Below are 19,981 nucleotides of genomic sequence, written 5' to 3'. Positions count from 1 at the left end.
TCCATTATGAGAACACTTATCTTGGTGGCATAAATAAAGAGATTCATTGTAATATAGAAACAAACTAATAGAATTCCTATTTTCAGTTATTTTTAAATCACATCCCTTGAATAGTTCATATTGGTAATTTATAAAATATGCTACATTAACAGTAATGTGTATACATTTAAAATATAAAGCAATTAAATTAATATGCACACATTGGCTTTTACAGATAGGATTATGGATTCAAAAAGTTTGGAGACTATCGTTGGATTTAACAGCTATTAAGGAATAAGGAAGTAATGTAATGTGTGTGTTCATAGCTGAGGGATAATATGGAGGTGGTAGCATATCAATAACACTCTTAGATTACAGTTTATGCTTTGAGGGGAGGTAATAGAACACACACAAACACACCTGAACAATCTGTAAAGACTGGAATTGTATGCCAAATGACAGGCTTTGGGAGCTGCATAGAATGCTCATGCTAATTCATGAAGCTTACTATATTTTGTTTGTTAAAATTGTGGCTTCCCATGTACTTTGCATCTGGCTCAGAATTTATTTGTAAAATTATTGAAACTGACTTTAATGATTATCTTAATTACTGGAAAATATTAATAATGACAGTATTTATTAACAGATACCTCGTATATAAAGTTGCATTTAGATACTTAAAGTAGTAACATCATCCTAATTTCAGCTATTAGAATTATTCTGTCTATTCTACAGTACTACACTATTTGGAATGAATCTGAGGAGTTTTCATTCATATCCAGGCCATTTCAATTTTCTGCTCTGGATGAAGCTATAATAGATATCCACATGTATCAACCATTGTGTTTTTATGATTTAATTAGCATTGATTTTATAAATAAAATTATTGAGTCCAAGAATATGCCATTTTTAAAAGAACTATAGTATGGTACAGTATTCTTTTAAAATTCTTTTTCATGATACAGTTCCATAGGCTCAGGGATTTCTTCTACCCCCTCCATGTCTCCCTAACCTTCACCACTGTTTTCCTCTATTTTATTACAATTGTATAGTCCTTCATCAACAGTCTCATGACTATCATTCGGCAGTTTAAGTGTGTCCCACATTGTAGGTCTTGACAATGGTAAAAAGTCTACTATCTTATTATCAAAATATATTTAAAAGTTTCATTGTGAGTCCATTTTATGGGGGGGAGAGTAGAGATGAATACTGCATTTTATCTTAATTTTTTGGTATGTTAGTCTCTATTATACATTTCCTCTAGGTGAATATATGTACATACATGTTTACCAGTGTATCTATTGATCTTGTATTTTGCATGAAGGTCACCTTATATCAGAGAAAACATATGATATTTATCATTTGGGGATTGGCTTATTTCATTGAGCATAATTTCTCAGGACCATTTTATTGCAAATGGTAGAATTTCATGCTTTTTAATGGCCGAGTAGTATTCCATAGAGTAGATGTGCAAATTTCTTTGTGCATGCTCTTTGGACAGACATTTGGGTTTTTTCCATGTCTTCACTATTATGGATTGTACCACTGTAAGTATAGAATTACAGGTAATTTTTTCATAAGCAGAATTCATTTCCTTTGGCTATATTCCCAGAAATGGGATAGCTGGATTATATGGTAGACTAAAAAGGGGAGTATGCTTATGAGTTCTTTCTCAGTCATGGAGTTATTTGTGTATACTAGAGTCTTCAATTTATGTTCACTACTTTTGTATCCTTCTAAGATTTATTTTATTCATTTGAAAGGCAGAATTATGAAGAGAAAGGGAAGGAGAGGGAGAGCAAGAGCGCTTCCGTTCTGTGGTTCAGTCCCTAAATGGCTAGAACAGCCAGACAGAGCTGAACAAGGAGCCAGGGGAGCTTCTTCTGGGTCTCCCATTTCAGTGCATGGTCTCAAGCAGTTGGGCCATCTTCCACTATTTTCCCAGTTGTATTAGCAGATATCTGGATTGTGCCAATAGGGGATTCTGGCATCACAAATTGTGGCTTTATGTTTTATGCCACAATGCCTGCCCCTAGTATATGACATTTTAAAGGCTTGATTGTCAAGTAATTTTATTGCAAAAGACAGGGTTTTTTTTATTTTTATAGTTTAATCATGTGTACACTCACACACACCACATTTTCTTTAATTATCAGTTGATGGATAGCTTGGTTGATTTCTTGTATTAAGTATGAGTTTCAAGCTAGTTTTTAAAATTACATCCTAGTTTCATGAAGTCTTCTCTTACTTCCTCAACATATTTATGATAAAATTCTGGCTACTAGGATTAAACTGGGAATTTATGAACTTTATGTAAACTGTAAATTAGCACCACCTACCCACATCTATAATATGTTATTGATGTTGTAAGATGGCAGGAGTATAGATAGAGCTATTCTGTGTTGGATTGTTGATGGTTTGAAACAAGATAATAATTAATCACTTAGTCTTTATTTATGGGAATATGACTAAGAAATGTCTTGTTTTTTTGGTATAAATATTTCTATTTTTACATATTGAAAAAGACTTATTTATATTTTATTTGAAAGTTTGATTTACAGAGAAGCAGAAAGAGAGAGAATGAAATTCCATCTTCTGCTTCACTCTCAAAATTACCCCAGTACCTGGAGCTGAGATGATTTAGAACTAGGAGCAGGGTCTGCTTTCAGGTGTCCCACTTGAGTGCTGGGGTGTAAGTACTTGGCCCATCCTCTGCTGCTTTCTCAGGCCATAGGCAGGAAGTTGTATAAGAAGTGTAGCAGCAGGGACATGAACCAGTGCTCAGGCGGGATGTTGGCACTGCAGGTGAATGATTAACTTGCTATGCCACCCCACTGGCCTGTATTTTAATTTTTTGAATTAATTTTTTCACAACACAGATTTAAAGGCATAAAGATTTATTTCTCTCCTTTCCTACACCCTTCCCATTTTCACTTCCCACCATTTATCTTCAAATTATTATAATAGCACAGTGACTCATTTCACTGTTAAAAGCTTAACTTTCTGATATATAAGTGTATTATGACTTAGAAAGTACAAAAGATAGAGGGCTATTATTCAGGATCTCACAAATAACTGCAGAAATTCAACAACATCAAAATATACAATCCAGTTAAGAAATTGGCAAAGGACATGACCAGATATTTTTCAAAAGATGAAATTGAAAGGTTGAAAGACACATGAGAAATGCTCAGATTCTGTAGCTATCAGGGGAATGCCACAGTAATTGCTGGCAGGGATGTCAGGAGTAAGGTAACCTACATCCATTATTGGTAGGGATGCAAACCAGTACAACCCTTGTGGAAACCAGAATGGAGATTCCTCAGACAAATGAAATATGTATATATTTCAATAAATCACATGGCCCAGCCATTCCACTCTTGGGAATATTTAAAAAAGTAAATTGAAATCTGTTGATACCAGAAGAATTTGCATTAAGTAGGACATGGAATCAACCCAGATATCTATCAACAGATAAAGAAATTGTGGTACATTTACACGATGGAAACAACAGACACACAGACACACACACAGACACACACAAATACACACAATCTTACTGTTTGCAACAAAGTGGGTCCAGCTGGAAACCATTATATTTAGTAAAATAAATCGGTTCCAAAAGGACAAGTACCATCTATTCTCTTTGATATGCAACAACTAATACACAAAATACTATGCATGTACTCCCTATGTGTACTATATATGTACTACATATCCAACAATTGATATATAAATCACTGTATATTTACTCTTAAAGGAACATTAATGTACTGGAAGAAATGAATATATAATGAATGTATACAGCATGTATCTTTACTTCTGTTTATTTTAGGATTCCCATTAATACTTATGATTGTAGTTTTACATTGCATTACTGTATTTTCTAACTTTTCCTATATTTTAATTTTTAGCTAGCATTTAACATTTAATATGATTTGTAGATACAATTCTAAGAGCATAATTACATTCCTCCTTATCTCCCATTCTTCCTTCTTTTCTCTTTTTTTAACTTTTGAGATAAAATGCATGAGATTTATACTGTAGTAAGCAGTTTAATACTTCACCTCTTAAGAATTTAGCAAGTAATGGGCCTAGCACAGTAGCCTAGAGGCTGAAGTCTTCATTATGCACTCACCAGGATCCTATATCAGCACTAGTTGCAGTCCCAGTTACTCAGGCTTCCCATCCAGCTCCCTGCTTGTAGCCTTTGAAAGCAGTCGAGGGTGGCCCAAAGACTTGGAACCTTGTACCCTGCATGGTAGACTCGGAACAGGCTCCTGGCACCTGGCTTCGGATCAGCTCATCTCTGGCTGTTGCGGTCACTTGGGGAGTGAATCATTGGACAGAAGATCTTCCTCTCTGTCTCTCCTCCTCTCTATATCTGACTTTCCAATAAAAAGAAATAAATCTTGAAAAAAAAAGAATTTAGCAAGTAAAAACAAAAAGATTTTGTTTAGTGTGAATACTGACAAAAACTATAAACAGCAGTTGAATATGAAATGACTAGTCCACTCATATACAATAAAATATAAGCCAATCACACATTATTAAAGCCTTAGTAGTATAGCATTCATGACTACTGGTTTGACAAAGCTATAAAAGAAAGTTTTATAAAACTATGTTTGCAGTGATATCAATACACATGAACAAGAACTGTCCTGTTTTAAAACATCTTAAAAGAAGCATCTTATCTGTTGTTAAATTATTTTATGTTTTTAAAGATTTATTTATTTTTATTGGAAAGTCAGATATACATAGAGAGGAGAGACAGAGAGGAAAATCTTCCATCCAATGATTCACTTCCCAAGATACCGCAACAGTCAGAGCTGAGCCAATCTGAGGCCAGGAGCCCAGAGTCTCTTCTGGGTTTCCTACTTGGGTACGGGGTCCCAAGGCTTTGGGCTGTCCTCGATTGCTTTCCCAGGCCACAAGCAAGTAGCTGGAGGGGAAACGGTGCTGCTAGGATTAGAACTGGTGCCCATGTGGGATGCCAGCACATGCCAGGAGAGGACTTTAACTGCAAGGCTACTGTGCTAGGCCCATTAAATTATTTTTGTTTCTTTGTTTCTCAGGTACTTTTCTGAATTACAACTGATTCATTCTGCTGTCCTAGACAATGCAGTACTAAAGTGCATATCACACCTCCCTTGTCTGCCAACACTATATGATAATTGAGTTTCAGTTTTTCAATTATGACGAATTTTGTTTAATGTATCTTTTATTCTTTTGTGAATGAAGTGGACTCAGCGTCTTCTGAGTTAGAGTTTAGGAATTCATAGGTAACTTTATATTTTAACCCACAGATCTTGACTTGCTGGGCTGAAAATTAATTTTTAACAAAATGAACATGTTTTTATATTACTGAAGAATTACTGCACAGTGTTATACTTTTACTGTAATCGCATTGATCCAGTAAGGAGGCAGCGAAGCAAAACAACAATCAAAAGTTATCAGGGAAAAAAAATCATTGGAGGCCTTATGTTTGAATTTTAATTATACTATTATGCTTCTTTTATGTTCATGAATAAATTATTTACCTTATCTAGATGTTAGTTATTTCACTATAAAATAACAAACTGATAATGATATATATAAAATCGGTACATTGTACAAATCTTGAATCTAGCAAATACTCCATAAGTGTCAGGTACCTTGATCTTACAGAAAGTTCTTTCCTATCTCAAGTTTCAGTTTCTTGATTAATCAGTGAATATAAAAGCTGAATAATGTGAAGACTGAAAGAATGGATATGACAGCTTTGAAATAAGTTTTCTGTGAAAATGTTATACTAAAATATTTGGGAAAATAAGTTCTCCATTTGAACGTTTCTAAGAAACATTCTGCAAAGCAAAAACAGAATGTGAATGTAAAATATGTTGTCATCATTTCTATCAGTAAACAAATATTTTTCATTTATCTGCTACTGTTCGGAGATTCTTTCCATGGAGACTGGAAAAGATGGAAGGAGTTATGCTGGTCCCTCTTAAAATCTACTTGCTACTTTAGGGCAGCACAATACTGCGATTAGTAGGCTGTTGAATGAACTTGTCAAAGCTCCATGTTGACATTAGGCTACTGGACTCTCTGCCATTGTCCATGCCTATGATGTCAGGATACAATTATATAGCAAAATGATGGACTTAAGACTGACTATACTACTGTAATGGTATGTGGAAAATCAGTGGGGGCTGGGGATTTTGGAAGGGAGAAAATGAAATCTCAGAGCCTGTGGAACAGTGTCATGAAATAATAAAATAAATTAATTAATTTAAGAAATAATAAAAATAAAAATTTAACTTTACAGTATAAGAGAGAACGGGCTGGTTCCACTTGAATACTGGAGATGGTTTCTCAGGTTGTTGGTTTTATAACTGGGCCTTTCTGTGATACTGTAATTTATGTTGACGAGAAAGGTGTAACAAGTAGAGGAAACCATGAGCAATGGCTTGGAAAAAAAAATAAAACCCACTACATGTAAAAGAAGTCTTTAAACACATTCTCTCCTAGTCTTTATAACCATCCAGCAAGTAGATATTTTATTGATTTTTTACCTTATTTTAAATAGGATTTTAAATTATCTGCACTTATTAATTCTCTGAGAAGTTAAGTAACTTGATCAGGGTTACACAATTAAATGTGATATAATGGGAATTAATAAAAATGATACCTCATGATCTTTCACCTACAAGAAGATGAGAAAAGTTTTATGAATATTAGTGACTGGTTAGGCTTAGCCAGCCAATGGAGCTCAGGTAAATGAGTCTACCTGTTGTGGCCTAGGTTAATGCCTAATGCTTATTTCTTAGGTTTGTGCCTCTTACTTAAAAAGCATTTTGGGCACAGGTCCAGCATAACTTAAGAATGTGGTAAGATTTATTTAGAAGGTGAGCAATACATACATATATAGGCCATGTTCAGGCAAAATGGACCAGGAAGGGAAAGGGTGAAGTACAAAAAGTTTTTTGCCTTCCATCCTCTGAGTCTGTAGGGAGAGAAGAGAGTTGAGAGTGAGCCCCTCCTCAGCATGGGCTTTTAAGGAATTTGGAAGGGGATGGCTGTGTGCTACTGATCCCGTCAGGTCCCAGGTAATGGGAAGGTGGAAAGATGTCATTTGACTGGCAGGTGGACAGAAAGGATTACATGTGTGGAAAGGATTACAGTGTGGTTTCCACACTGGTGACGCTGAACTAGCTGTATGCCTAAGTCTGTATTATAGTTGTTTGAGAGCTTTAATTATACTACTATATGATTTAGATTCTCTTAAGGCAGTTGTGAGCCATAGAATATTTCTATGCAAGAAAATAAAATTTTCAGTTCTGCTGAAGAAAATTAAGTTTGCAGGATAAGCCAGGAATGGGAGAAACTGGTGTCTGGGATCCTAATTAGGTGATTCTCACACTAGGAAATTTTAACTGGGTATCTGGAAATATAGGATAAATATATTTATATAAGCCCTTCTTGATGGTAACAATACTGACTTTTCTTTATAATGTGTTATTCATGATGGGTAGTATCTTAATTTATGAATATGAAAAACATGTCAAATATAGAAAATGCATTCAAATTAAATTATGAAAGAGTGAAAAGCCACGATTACCCAGAAAACCTGTGAGTAATCCATGGAACTAGTGGTTACTTTGCAGAAAGTGATGGTAGCTCAGCATTCATATTTGAATGATTCATTTATGAATGATTTATGTATTTTTTTCTTGGAGTACTCTACTTTCCTTCAAATAAGAAGAAATAAAATAGGGTAATTTAGTTTTCTACCTAGTATCATTCAAATTTAATAAAATCGGATTGTATGTACATTTTCTAAAAATGCTAGGCATCGAAGGATGTATTAGTAGGGATGATGCAAGCACATTTAATTGTAAAATTCAGCTAACATTAATAAATTTGAATTAAGCCCGACGCAATAGCATAGTGGTTAAAGTCTTTGCCTTGCACATGCTGGGATCCCATATGGGTGCCGGTTCTAATCCCGGCGGCCCTGCTTCCCATCCAGTTCCCTGCTTGTGGCCTGGGAAAGCAGTTGAGGACGGCCCAATGCGTTGGGACCCTGCACCCGCGTGGGAGACCTGGAAGAGCTCCTGGCTCCCGACTTAGGATTGGCTCAGCTCTAGCCATTGTGGTCACTTGGGGAGTGAATAATTGGACAGAAGATCTTCCTCTCTGTCTCTCCTTCTCTCCATATATCCACCTTTCCAATAAAAAATTAAATAATAATAAAAAATTTTTGAATTATCTCTATTTTAACCTTCCTCCTCATTCGCAATGTATTGATCTAGTGTAGACTTTCGTGGAATCCATGTAAGAAGGATGGGAGGGGAAGGGAGGAAAGATGGGAACGTCATTGTGTTGTTAGAATTGTATCTAATCTATAAAATATTAATTGAAACACTGAAAATAAAAAAATTAGGAAAAATCTTTGTACCTGGAGAGTGTTTGGCATAGCACTTAAGACATTGCTTGGGATAGTCACATCACATATCTGGGTGCCTGGATTCTGGCTCCACTTGTTACTTCAGCTTTCTGTTAATGCACGCTCTGGGAGATAGACATCAGTGATGGTCCACGTACTTTGGTCTTTGCTATCAATATTGGAGTACTTGATTTAGTGCCAGGTGCCTTGCTGCCCTGTAGCCTAATCACTGCTTGTTGTAGGCACTTGGGGATGGACCAGCAAACAGAAGATCTCACTCTGTGTATCTCTCTATCCTTCTATAAAATAAACTGTTTATAACTTATAATATTGTGTAATACTTCTTGTATTGCATTATAGTGGATCTAAAGAGATTTACTGGCCTTAGGTCTTGTTCATGAAGAGCTTCACAGGCAAATCTAAAAATAACTCATTCTTCTTTTTAAAAATTATACTTTGCTTTCTGTGAATCAGCTTAGCTATTAATTAGCTTAGCTTTAGTTATAACTCATTTTAGAGATCAATGGTCTAATATATGGAAGTTTAAATATTTAAATAATTATTCTAAGGTTACATGGCTAGTAAGTGCTAAGTGCTGTATTCTTCTCAAAATGATAGATTATGTTTCAGAACACAATCACAAATCAAAATAAAAGCATTACAGATCTTTATTCAGTTAGTTTTCATTTCTGTTTGTGGTGAATTTGAACTTGGATTAAATGTAATTTTACTTGGTACTGCGTAACACACTGTTGTGAGCAGTTAACTTTTAATAGGGATATTATATGCCAGAATCTTTACCTAAGCAGTCTTATTTAATTCAATTAACTTGTGAGGTTGACCCTACACTAATCACTCAGTACCAAATAATATAGGATTAATACCTCAAACTTCATTCTCTATAACTCCTTACTCTTTATTCCTTATCTCTCTGCTTATTGAGATGTCATAAAATCTTAATAATTTTGAGAAATCTTTTGTTCAAATAGTCCAAGGACTTATCCAGTGCAGGATGTTTAATTTGTTATTTAATCTGATATTCATCCAGTCTGATCTGGCATGTTAACACCATTGCGGAGGCCTGATAAATTAGTTAAGTAGTGGCTGTGATCCATAGTCAGTGCCTTGCATATTTTCTGAGGTGTCCTGAAGCAGAGTGTAGATACAGTGGTGAGTGGAATCTACATGTAGAACTTGAAAATCAGAAGGCTAATTAACAATATACAAGTAACTCCCACAAAAAAAGTGGTGAATTTGTAAATCAAAGAATGTAGATCAGATCTGTATTGAAGCAGAGATTTACCTGGAATATATTAACATACCATTAGTTTTGTGGTTAGAATGTCAGCCTACTTTGAAAGCATAGGATTGGGATGTGGACTTTACTGTTTGCATTTGGGGACCATGATAGAAAGTTTTCTTATGAGTGGGATGAAACAGCTGCTTTCTCAAAATTCTTTGCATTGTAATTTTGCAACACAGGGAAAAAACCTTTCTTTTCATCACTTTGAAAATCCCTAGTTATGTTATTCCCTTAATCTTCTCCAAGCTTTTTTTTATGCTAAGTATTTACCTGATGTAGGCATTACAGCTTTTTAGAGGCATTACCAATCTCAATTATGTGTAATTTTAAACATTAAATGACACAATATGGTGACAAACAGTGAAGTATTTATCCTGATTATAACAGTGCCAAGTGAAACAAAATTATTGGGAGTGGTTTTTCTGAAAAAGTGATAATAATTTAGCCTTGTTTAGTTATGGTATAGCATGGATATTCAGAATAAAGTATATAACTTTAACACTGAGAATTTTTTTCATTAAAAGCAGAAACAGCTTTTAGAAGCCAGAGCCAATTTTATGCTTTCAGAAATTTTTCAAGGTTGTTGCTGAACAACACTCCAAACTGTGGTGTAGATCGCTCAAACTTGGTCTGCTCACATAGAACACCAATCATAGATACCAGGATAGTAGAATAAAGTAAGGATTTATTGTAAAGCGCAAAGCAAAGAGCCACACAACTTTAGCTTAATTCCAAGGCTTACAGAGGAGTTAGGAGTACAGTATTTTATAGGTTGAAATTGGGGCTGAGAGGATTGTGATCAGCTTATGTCCAAGTTCCTCATTGGTCATTGGAACCGTGACCTTCTATGTGATTGGTTAGTGATTCTGTGCTCTTTAGGGAATTCTTGGTGGTCACTTGGTCTCCTGTTGGGCCTTTTGTGAATGTGGCAATTATATTCTACCCAGACCTGGAATTCCTCTATGCAAGTCACTTCTGGACAATACTGACCACTGATGTTCCTCCCTATTGGAAAAGCAAATGACTTACTGAAACCAGTGATTGGAATCTTTATGATCAGCTGGAGCATTCCCTTAAGTTAGTGAATTCCTTTTGATAAAGGGGCAGGCAAGGTCACCTTGTGCTAAGGCAGACAGACACGAGGTTGTGTCCTACTTTTGTATTATGGGGATTCAGGTCCAGGGTTAAGTGGAATGATGCAAATAAAGTGCTTAGCATGTTACTTCTTAGTAAATGCTCAATAAATGAAAGTGATTATCATCGACAAATTTGCACATGCATGCACACACAGACACAGCATACACCAAAAACTACCACAGTCTGAGACTATTTTCCATGGGCAAAAACTGAATGGAAGCAATTATTCTGTTGTAGAGAAATCATATTCAAATTATTATTATTTTATTCAAATTATTTTAATTTTTTTCATTTCTTTAGGAAGAAAGCAGTATTTCTATTTTGGAAAAGATTTACAACAAAATAAATATATTATTTTACTGATTTAAATTTTAATGTATCTACAAAACTTGGCTTAATTATTACACATGGTTTATGACAGATGCTTGTTTGTCTTGGATTGGTTTTATGGGAACACAGAGTAACTCAGAGTATCTGCATAGAGTAACTCAAACTGTATATGAATTATGGAATAGTTGTCAAAGGGAATCCTAAAACTAACCAACTAAATAAAATTCTTACTCTCTATAACTTTTAGTGTAATATGAAATGTCTTGGTTTTTCATATTTTTCTGGGACTGGTAAAATAACTCTCTATGAGACAAGTATTTCTTTATCAGAATTGGTTGGTTCTGAGTAAAGGAAAAATATGAGCATAAGAAAGAGAAGAAATGATTTGTTTATTCTTTAAAAATATTCTTTTTGAGTGCCTAGCAAGCCTAGTATCTATCATTACATGGTGTATTCGAAGATTAATGTAATCTTTTTAGGAGCTAGCTGAGCTGAAATAGAAATACGTTTTCCCTTTAACAATATGGTTTCTAATCTGTACCTTCCTACCTGTATATGAAAATGAAAATACATGCCTTGGTGATTGTTTTGAAGGTAGAGCAAATATATGTAAAGCATTTCATTTATTGTGATCTGAGACTTACCAAGTGTTCAATAAATAGAAATTATATAAGTGACAGTGGGTTTTAACTTAGGAAGTTTTAAACATAATATAAAAGTTGTACACATATATGCAGTGCAGAATAGAGAATATTTAGGTTTGTATCATTGAAAAGGGAGATTAGATTCCTCAGAGAAGACATCTTGACTAAAGTCTTAAAGAATGTACTGAGAGTAAATAGAGTGAGGAAAGTGTTTAGCTGAAAAAGCAATATTTCGATGTGATGTTAGAAATACTTGAATACATTATATAATTTCTAATTAGTGTAATATAGCTATCCAAACAATTAGGATTTCTTTATGGTACAAATATCCAAAATAATTTCTTGTAATATTTTAAAATAAAAATACATAGGATGTCAAAATTATCTATATTCACCCATATATGCATTAGAATCCTAGAACTACATTTCTTTTTGGTCATAATTCAGTAACAACCTTTTCTTTTGCTTATTTTTAGGAAGCTCAATGCACAAATAAATACTCAGTAAATAATACGTTATGTTGTCACAGAATAGAGAATATTTAGGTTTGCATCATAGAAAAGGGAGATTCCTCAGAGAAGACACCTTGACTAAAGTCTGGAAGAATGTACTGAGAGTAAATAGAGTCAGGAGAGTGTTTAGCTGAAAAAGCAACATTTGGAAAGGCATAGTATTTTAAACAGAGCATTTGAACTGAATGTAGCTCTGTGTGGTTAGGTAGTGGACTGTGGATGGAATGGGATTGGTAAATTTTACATAATTCTTAAAGATTTAGATTGTAGGAACCCATGAGAATATTTTGAACATAAATTAAAACAAATTTAATCCCAATATCTAGACATACTTGGGAACTATGTCCATGAGGTATGCAATAAAGTGTCTTTCCTTAAAACAACCCTGGTTAGATACTGATTTTTGAGGGGAATGATATGTAGTACAATATAGTCTGAAAGGAGCTACATTTTGGGCCAATTATGTATATATATATCTAATGCTGCAATTTTGGCTCTGGTTCTGCCTTTTTAGGCAACATGTCCTCAGATAATGGAAGCAAAAAAAACCCATATAAAAACCCCAGGCACCTTAAATCAATACCCACTGAGATATGACTTCATTCACTCATTCATTTGTCAGGCCTACTAATGCCAGATAATGTGTTAGGTACAGGGAATATGTAAATGAGGGTAAAACAATTGTTATTCTCAGTGAGAAGCTTATCTTCTTAGCAGCTGTGAATCAGCTCAAATATGCCTGAAAAAAAAATGAAGTGGAAGGCGAACATGAATTTATTAAATAATATACAACTGCTGGTGAGTGATTCAAGAAGAGAAAGTTTATATAGAGAGAGACTGAGGTGCAAGCTGTGTGGGAATCCAGTTGTTTCAATTATCTTGGTCAAGGAAGCAGAAGAGCTGAGACTAAGCAGGCTGAGGTCTACATAGCGCCTCAAACAAGCACTCGTCTTGCATGAAACCCGTGCTATGATCTTGGGAATCCAAGGCAGGTTTCTTGGAAGGGTCAGCTATATTGTTCAGAGTTGACTGATATGATGGAACACATTTCAAAGTGTGTGGGCAGAGAATGTTACAGAATCTTAAAGCAGATGAACCAATTGATTTTTTTTATATTTATTTGCTATATATTTGCTGCATGTCCTTACTCTGTGTGAGCTTTAGTTTCATCTGTGACATAGGAATTTGATATTTATATTAAAGTGTAGTTGTGACAGTAAAACGATGTTTAGAGCAAGTGAACCATAGTAATTTGCTTGAACAAAGTAGGTGGTCACTGAATGAGTTCTATTCTGCCGTATGTATCTTTGATGGAGACAAAGCTTGAGCCTCCACATTTACCACCAACATTTTAGCCAAAAGGTTTTAGGCAAAGATCTCATCTTTCGTTATTAACAGATTTTTTTGTGAGTGCTATAAAATCAAACCTTTGGAAAGAATGTAATTGTTTATTTTAGAAGTGCTTTTGGAAGACAAGTATATTGTTATTTTAAAAATTTTCCTCTTAAAGAACATTTTTCAGGATCTTTTCCAGCTACTTGCTATATATTTATATAAGTGGGGGTCCACTTATCTTAAAACTGAACTCAGTAAAGGCATAATTGAAATGCATTGTGTTGAAGATCCTTGGGGGTTTGCATTCTCGTTTCAAGATTACATATTCTAAGAAATAGCATTATATTTGTATGGATTTTGTTCTTCAAAGCATATACTAAATTTGCTGCTTTGAGCTGGATGTTTTTCTTTTACTTGGTTTGAGTTACTGCCTCAATCATTTCTTGTTGTAGTGAGTCTGTTTTTTTTTACTGAAATATTACACAAATAATTGGAAATACCCACAACTTTCAGGTTGTGGGAATGGTACAGATGACCATATTGAATTGACTAATTAAAATAACCCATTTCTGGTGTTTCTTTGGTAAAGGAAGATTTGGACATTTTCAGACTGTGTTTGCTGTGGAAAAAAAGTTCATGGAAGGCTCAGATCATATTTTGCTCTAAATGTGTTCCTTTGATGTAAAACACATCCTTATTAATGTCTGTTTTTTTTTTTTTTATCTGAAAGACAGGGAGAGAGACAGACAGGAAGACAGAGAGATTGTCCATCTGCAGGTTCTCTCCCCCAATTCCCACAAAGTCAGAGTAAGGAAAGGCCCAAAGCATGAGTCCATCTGGCTCACATCGATGGCAGGAACCCATGTATTAGAGCTATCTTGACTCCCTCCAAGGGTGTATATTGGCAGGAAGCTGGTGTGGAAGGAGTAGGTGGCACTCAAATCCAGGCACTCTGATAGGGTGTGGGTTTCCTAAGTAGCCGGTCAATACACTGTGTGACAACTTGAGATATATCTTTGAAAAGGAAGAAGCCATTTAGTTAGGATCACGGAAGGGTGAAACTCTTTTTTGAAACTGTAAAACCTATCAAGTATCATTTTCTGTTTGCTATTGTCCTAAGAATCTTACATTAAAGACAGGTAGCAGACATTAGAAACGTCATTTGAATCTTGTTTCAGAGTATGCTGTTTATTTCCTAAATTCTGAAACTTTTCAAAGGATAAAATAATGTTATGTAGGAATACAGTGTATAAACTTGGTTTTGTCTTTTGTTGTATTAATTTTCTGATGAGGTGCTCTACTGTCAACATAAAACCAGTCAAAGCTTTAAAATAGCCGCTATATAATGTAAGAGGTATCAGTTCATTTACCATCTCACTGTTAAACAGATTTTGATGACTATTGCCTAAACATTTCCAAGATCATTTCTTTGTATTGCATGCACAAAATAGCTTATTGCTTCATCTACCTTATCTTTTATCTTTACAAAAATGTTTTATTGTATCATTATTTAAAAATTCTAATCACTTTGTCTCTAGTGGAAAAATATGATCTTGCTTATGTTATCTAGTCTTAAAATCCTCCAGATATAACTTCATGACATTAATTCTCAAATGTCTGATATTTGACTACTTGTAAATTATTATGTTTTGTTTCTCCATATCCTTTTATTTGGGATAATTCACTTCTGAATTCAACTCTGTGCAATTTAGAAAATATTGCATTCAACCAAAGAGTTGATGTGCATATTTGCATGCCAACAGATAAAATGTGATTTTTACCTGTGGCTACATTTTTAGCAGTGATGAATTTTTGGTTTCCAGGACTAAGTAAATGTGTCTAGAAGGCCCAGGACCCACTTTTTTCACTAGATGTAATAAAATTACTCTCTGTATGTAACCTGTATCAATCTTAATCTTGCACCAATAACAAATAAGAGCATTTTGTTTCTTTTCTCTGTATTCCCTCCTCCTGCTTTCATTTTCTAAAATTAACTCACATGCACATTGCTATCAGGTTTTTTTTTTGGCTGAGTAATTCATTATCATATATTTTTAGTATTTAGTCCCCTGAGGACCTTTCAGTTATGAATTATGTTATTGTAATAATTGACATAATAACAAATAATTCCCTATTAAGCAGTTTATTTAAATAATGTTAAGATTATTTCTGTTGACTAGTTGCAAATGGTAGTATGGAGATTATAAATGCTGGTATCAGACTTTTAAATAAAGGCTTTAATTTTTTAATGGGCAAAATGTATTTAAGCATCTTCTTTCTCTAATATCTTTCACCTAAAGTTGATGTTGAGGTCCCTGAAGCTAGTTTCCCTTAATTCTTGATTAATATCTACAATAATACTGGGACAGCTTGGTTAGATGTTCAAGTTACATGATAATTTGCAGCATGTTTTCTTTCATTTTTTTCTCTGCCTATTTTTCTTTCTCCTTTCATTTTTCTCTTTTCCAGCAACGAACATTATAAGTTTAAAAATATATGTAAGTCAGAATTGCATGGGGAGGGTACACACTGAAAGACACAGAGAGATCTTCCATTTATGAGTCAACCCCAATAGGTAGGCTGGTCCAGGTCAAAGCCAGGAACTTGGAGGTTTTTCAGGGTCTTCCACGTGGGTGGCAGAGGCCCAAACACTTGGGCCATCTTTTCCCAGGCTGTTCAGCATGATGCTGTCCTTAAATATAATTTTAAATTTGTCTTTTAAGGCAAAACTCATATTAGTAGTAATTAGAAATCATTTTTCAAACTTAGGAGTATGAGATATGTCTCCATCATAAATAGCTAATGTTGCTCTACAGATGTACTTAGGAATCTGTTAATTTAGATTGCAGTGTGTTTTCAGGGAGTTAGTAAAATGAAAGATAAAACCAAATAATTGGGTGGCAGACTTGAAATGCCTAACTTTTTAATTTTCTGCTGAACTTTCTGAAGTTAGATATTTTGACTTCAAGTGACATTAATTTAAACATTTAAGCATTTTAAAGCATATATGACATTACCTATATATAAATATATAAATATATAATTCTGCCTTGATGGATGTGTAGGAATGAATATTTGTATGTGTATGTATATGTACCATCCTATAATGCAACATTTCTATATGAAATCTAATTCTAAATATGGAAGTGGGAATAAAGCAGCATCAGTGGAATGAAATAGGAATCCTTTTAATTGTAAGCACACAAAAAGAATATGTTAGTAATTTTATTTTACATGCTCATAGAAAATATAGTCGAGGTGCTTAGCATGTATACTATATTGAATAAAAATTAGTTAACCTGCCTTTTTTATTCAATTCATACTTTTAAAATTTCCTAACCAATAAACAATTATAAATATATATTTAAAATTATACAGTGTAGCCTATAAGCAATTATAGTTGTTATAAATTCAAATGATAACTCATGTTTAAGGAATAATTGTCCTCAGCTATAAAGTATACTAGGGTTTCTGTGAAATTATATAGTCTAAGACCTAAAGTTAAATATTGTCTAACTATTTAACCACCGTGAATTGACTGTGAAATTTTATTCAAATATACCCCTATGAAAATTGATTTCTAAGGTCATATTTTAGAATGATATTGTCAGCATAATTTCTAACTTTAAACACAGTCATCCTTTTTTAAATTTATGTAATGATGGGCTTCAAAAGATGCTGTGGGAATTCACTAAAGACCTCTTTTTGTCCTAATCAGTGAATTTAGTGCTCTTTACTCTGCTCATACTCTAAAACCTGAGTACCTATATGTGTTAGTGACTCAATGGCACTTTGGGTTAGCTGCTCAGCTTCTCTTCTGCTACATTCTAAACTTCATGATTTCTATCTATGTTTCATTAAGGGCCTAAGAGTAATGAACAATTAACAGGAGCCTAAAAAATTAGATAAGCATTTAATGAATAATAATTTTCTTGCAGGAAAATGAATCATTTAACTGTACATCATAAAAATGGACAATGTGTTAAAACCGTGTTATCCCAAAATAGGAGTATGAATAACCTTTTGTTTTTTATGATTTATCTATTTTTTTGAAAGACAGAGTTATAGAGAGAGGTAGAGACAGAGAAATAGTGATGGAAGGAAGAGAAAAAGGGGAAGATGGAGGGGGAGAGAAGTAGAGGTAGAAGGAGAGAAAGAGAGAGAGAGAGAGAGATTCCATCTGCTGGCTAGCTCCCCAAATGGCTGCAGTAGCCAGCTAGACCTGGGTCAGCCTGCTGCCAGGAACCAGCAATTCTTCTAGTTCTCTCACATGAGTGGCACAGGGGGCCAAGCGCTTAAGTCATCTTTTGCTGCTTTCTCAGGTGCATTAGCAGGCAGCTAGTTTGGAAGTGCAGCAGCTGTGACAAAAAAAGGGTCTCTATGGCATGCTGGTATCCCAGGCCGTGGCCTAACCTGCTATTCTAAAACACTCATCCCATGAAAAACTTTAGAAACATTTAATGTGTTCATGATTTTACATAAAATTCAAGGAGCTAATAGAGTGCAAAGTTTTAGTGCACTCTGCTATGATGTTAAACAAAACAAAAATATGTTGTAATATATTAATAGTGTATCAAACTAGTGCCATTACTAATCTGGACAATGCATGTTTGACAAATGAATGAATAATATTCATATATAGTTAGTAATTGGTATATCTGCTTTATCTGCTTATGTGGTAACTATAGATTGTAAAAAGACAGGGCCAGGCCTTTGAGCTGGTGATTTGGTTAACAGCAGAAAGCCTCTGTCCCCATACTGAAATGTCTAGGTTTAAACCAAGCTAACCTTCTGATTCCAGCTTCCTGCTAATACATAGCCTTGGAGATAGCAGGTGCTGGCTCATATGGGTGTATCCTTGGTACCCACATGGGACATCTGGATCAAGTCCCTCATTTGGTTCATTCTGATGTCACTCTGGCCTTTGCAAACATATGGGGGCTGCAAAATAGGTGGTGGCTTCTCTCAGATACTAACACATTTTTAAAAAGTAAATAGAACTTTGTTTATGAGACTGGCTTCAGAGATCCTTGCTTTATAATCATCAAAGACGTACTGAGACTACCATTATATAGTAGTTTTTCTTATTCTTTCCTACCTGTGTAAATATGACTACTTCCTCTTTTAGGACCTGTACACATTTTTCTTCAATATTGTAGAATTTCATTATAACATAAAATCTGCTATAAATGCTTTAACCTTTTAGAAATTTGCTTGTTGATCCTCCATATTGCCTATAGCATTCTTCCAGAAGTGAAAGAGGTTCTCATTGCTTAAGGAATGAGATCTTGCTTTAGGAAATGTGAAACTCATCTAAACTATACAGAAATAACCCAAATTCTGCTTTCTTTTAAAGATTTATTTATTTTTACTGGAAAGTCAAATATACAGAGAGGAGAAGAGACAGAGAGGAAGAACTTCCAACCACTGATTCACTCCCCAAGTGGGCACTGGCTGGAGCTGAGTTGATCTGAAGCTAGGAGCCTGGAGCCTGGAGCCTCTTCTTGGTCTCCCATGAGAGTGCTGGGTCCCAAGGCTTTGGACTGTCCTCAACTGTTTTTCCCAGGCTAGAAGCAGGAAGCTGAATGGGAAGTGGGATATCTAGGACATGAACCAGTGCCCATATGGGATCCCAGTGTGTGCAAGGTGAGGACTTTAGCCACTAGGTTACCACTCTGGACCCATAACCTAATTCTTTAATTCATAACCCACTCTCTCCAGATTTGATCTTGGAAGATCAGCTCTTGATATCATTGTGAGAACAATGTGATATCTTTGGATATTTGAGAGAGAAACAACTTCTAATACTGATTTAGATTTTTGATGACTTTGTGGCATTCTTTAAGACATCTGAACCACTCACTCCTATTTTTCAGTTTCTCTACCTTCTAGGATTGTAAATTCATAAAGAATATGCTCTGTTTTACAGAGTACTTTAAAAAGTAGAAAAATGAAATTAGCATATGTTTATTTGGGTGAAAGCATTTTGAAATCCACACATCGTTTTTCTTTATACACATTTCTCATGAACATTTTTATGGCTTTTCATTTAACAACAACAAAAAATACTCACAGACTAGTTTTATTTTGAGCTTAAATGGAAGACATTTATCACATATTAATTTATATTTATAACTATTGTATGTTTACATGGACAAACATAAACACTCATACTTACATATATAGGCTAACATTGCTAAAGCAGGTCAAAATATTGATTATACTATTTCTTGGACTGTATCTAGCATCATAAATGAATAACTTAACATTAATGTATTCACAGATTAATGTGCAGCTGTAATTAGTTTTCAGT

General features: G+C 34.5%; 1 protein-coding gene across 1 annotated transcript in view; it reads left to right on the top strand.

Annotated features, from left to right (window-relative positions):
• The window catches only part of LOC131479996 (disks large homolog 1-like), a 979,279-nt gene that overhangs the window by 215,059 nt on the left and 744,239 nt on the right, over nt 1-19,981 (top strand). The gene's annotated exons all lie outside the window — the stretch shown is intronic.

This window comes from Ochotona princeps, chromosome 4 (assembly GCF_030435755.1).
Source record: "Ochotona princeps isolate mOchPri1 chromosome 4, mOchPri1.hap1, whole genome shotgun sequence".
NCBI classification, from domain to species: Eukaryota; Metazoa; Chordata; class Mammalia; order Lagomorpha; family Ochotonidae; genus Ochotona; species Ochotona princeps.
This window is presented reverse-complemented; position numbering and strand designations above follow the sequence as displayed.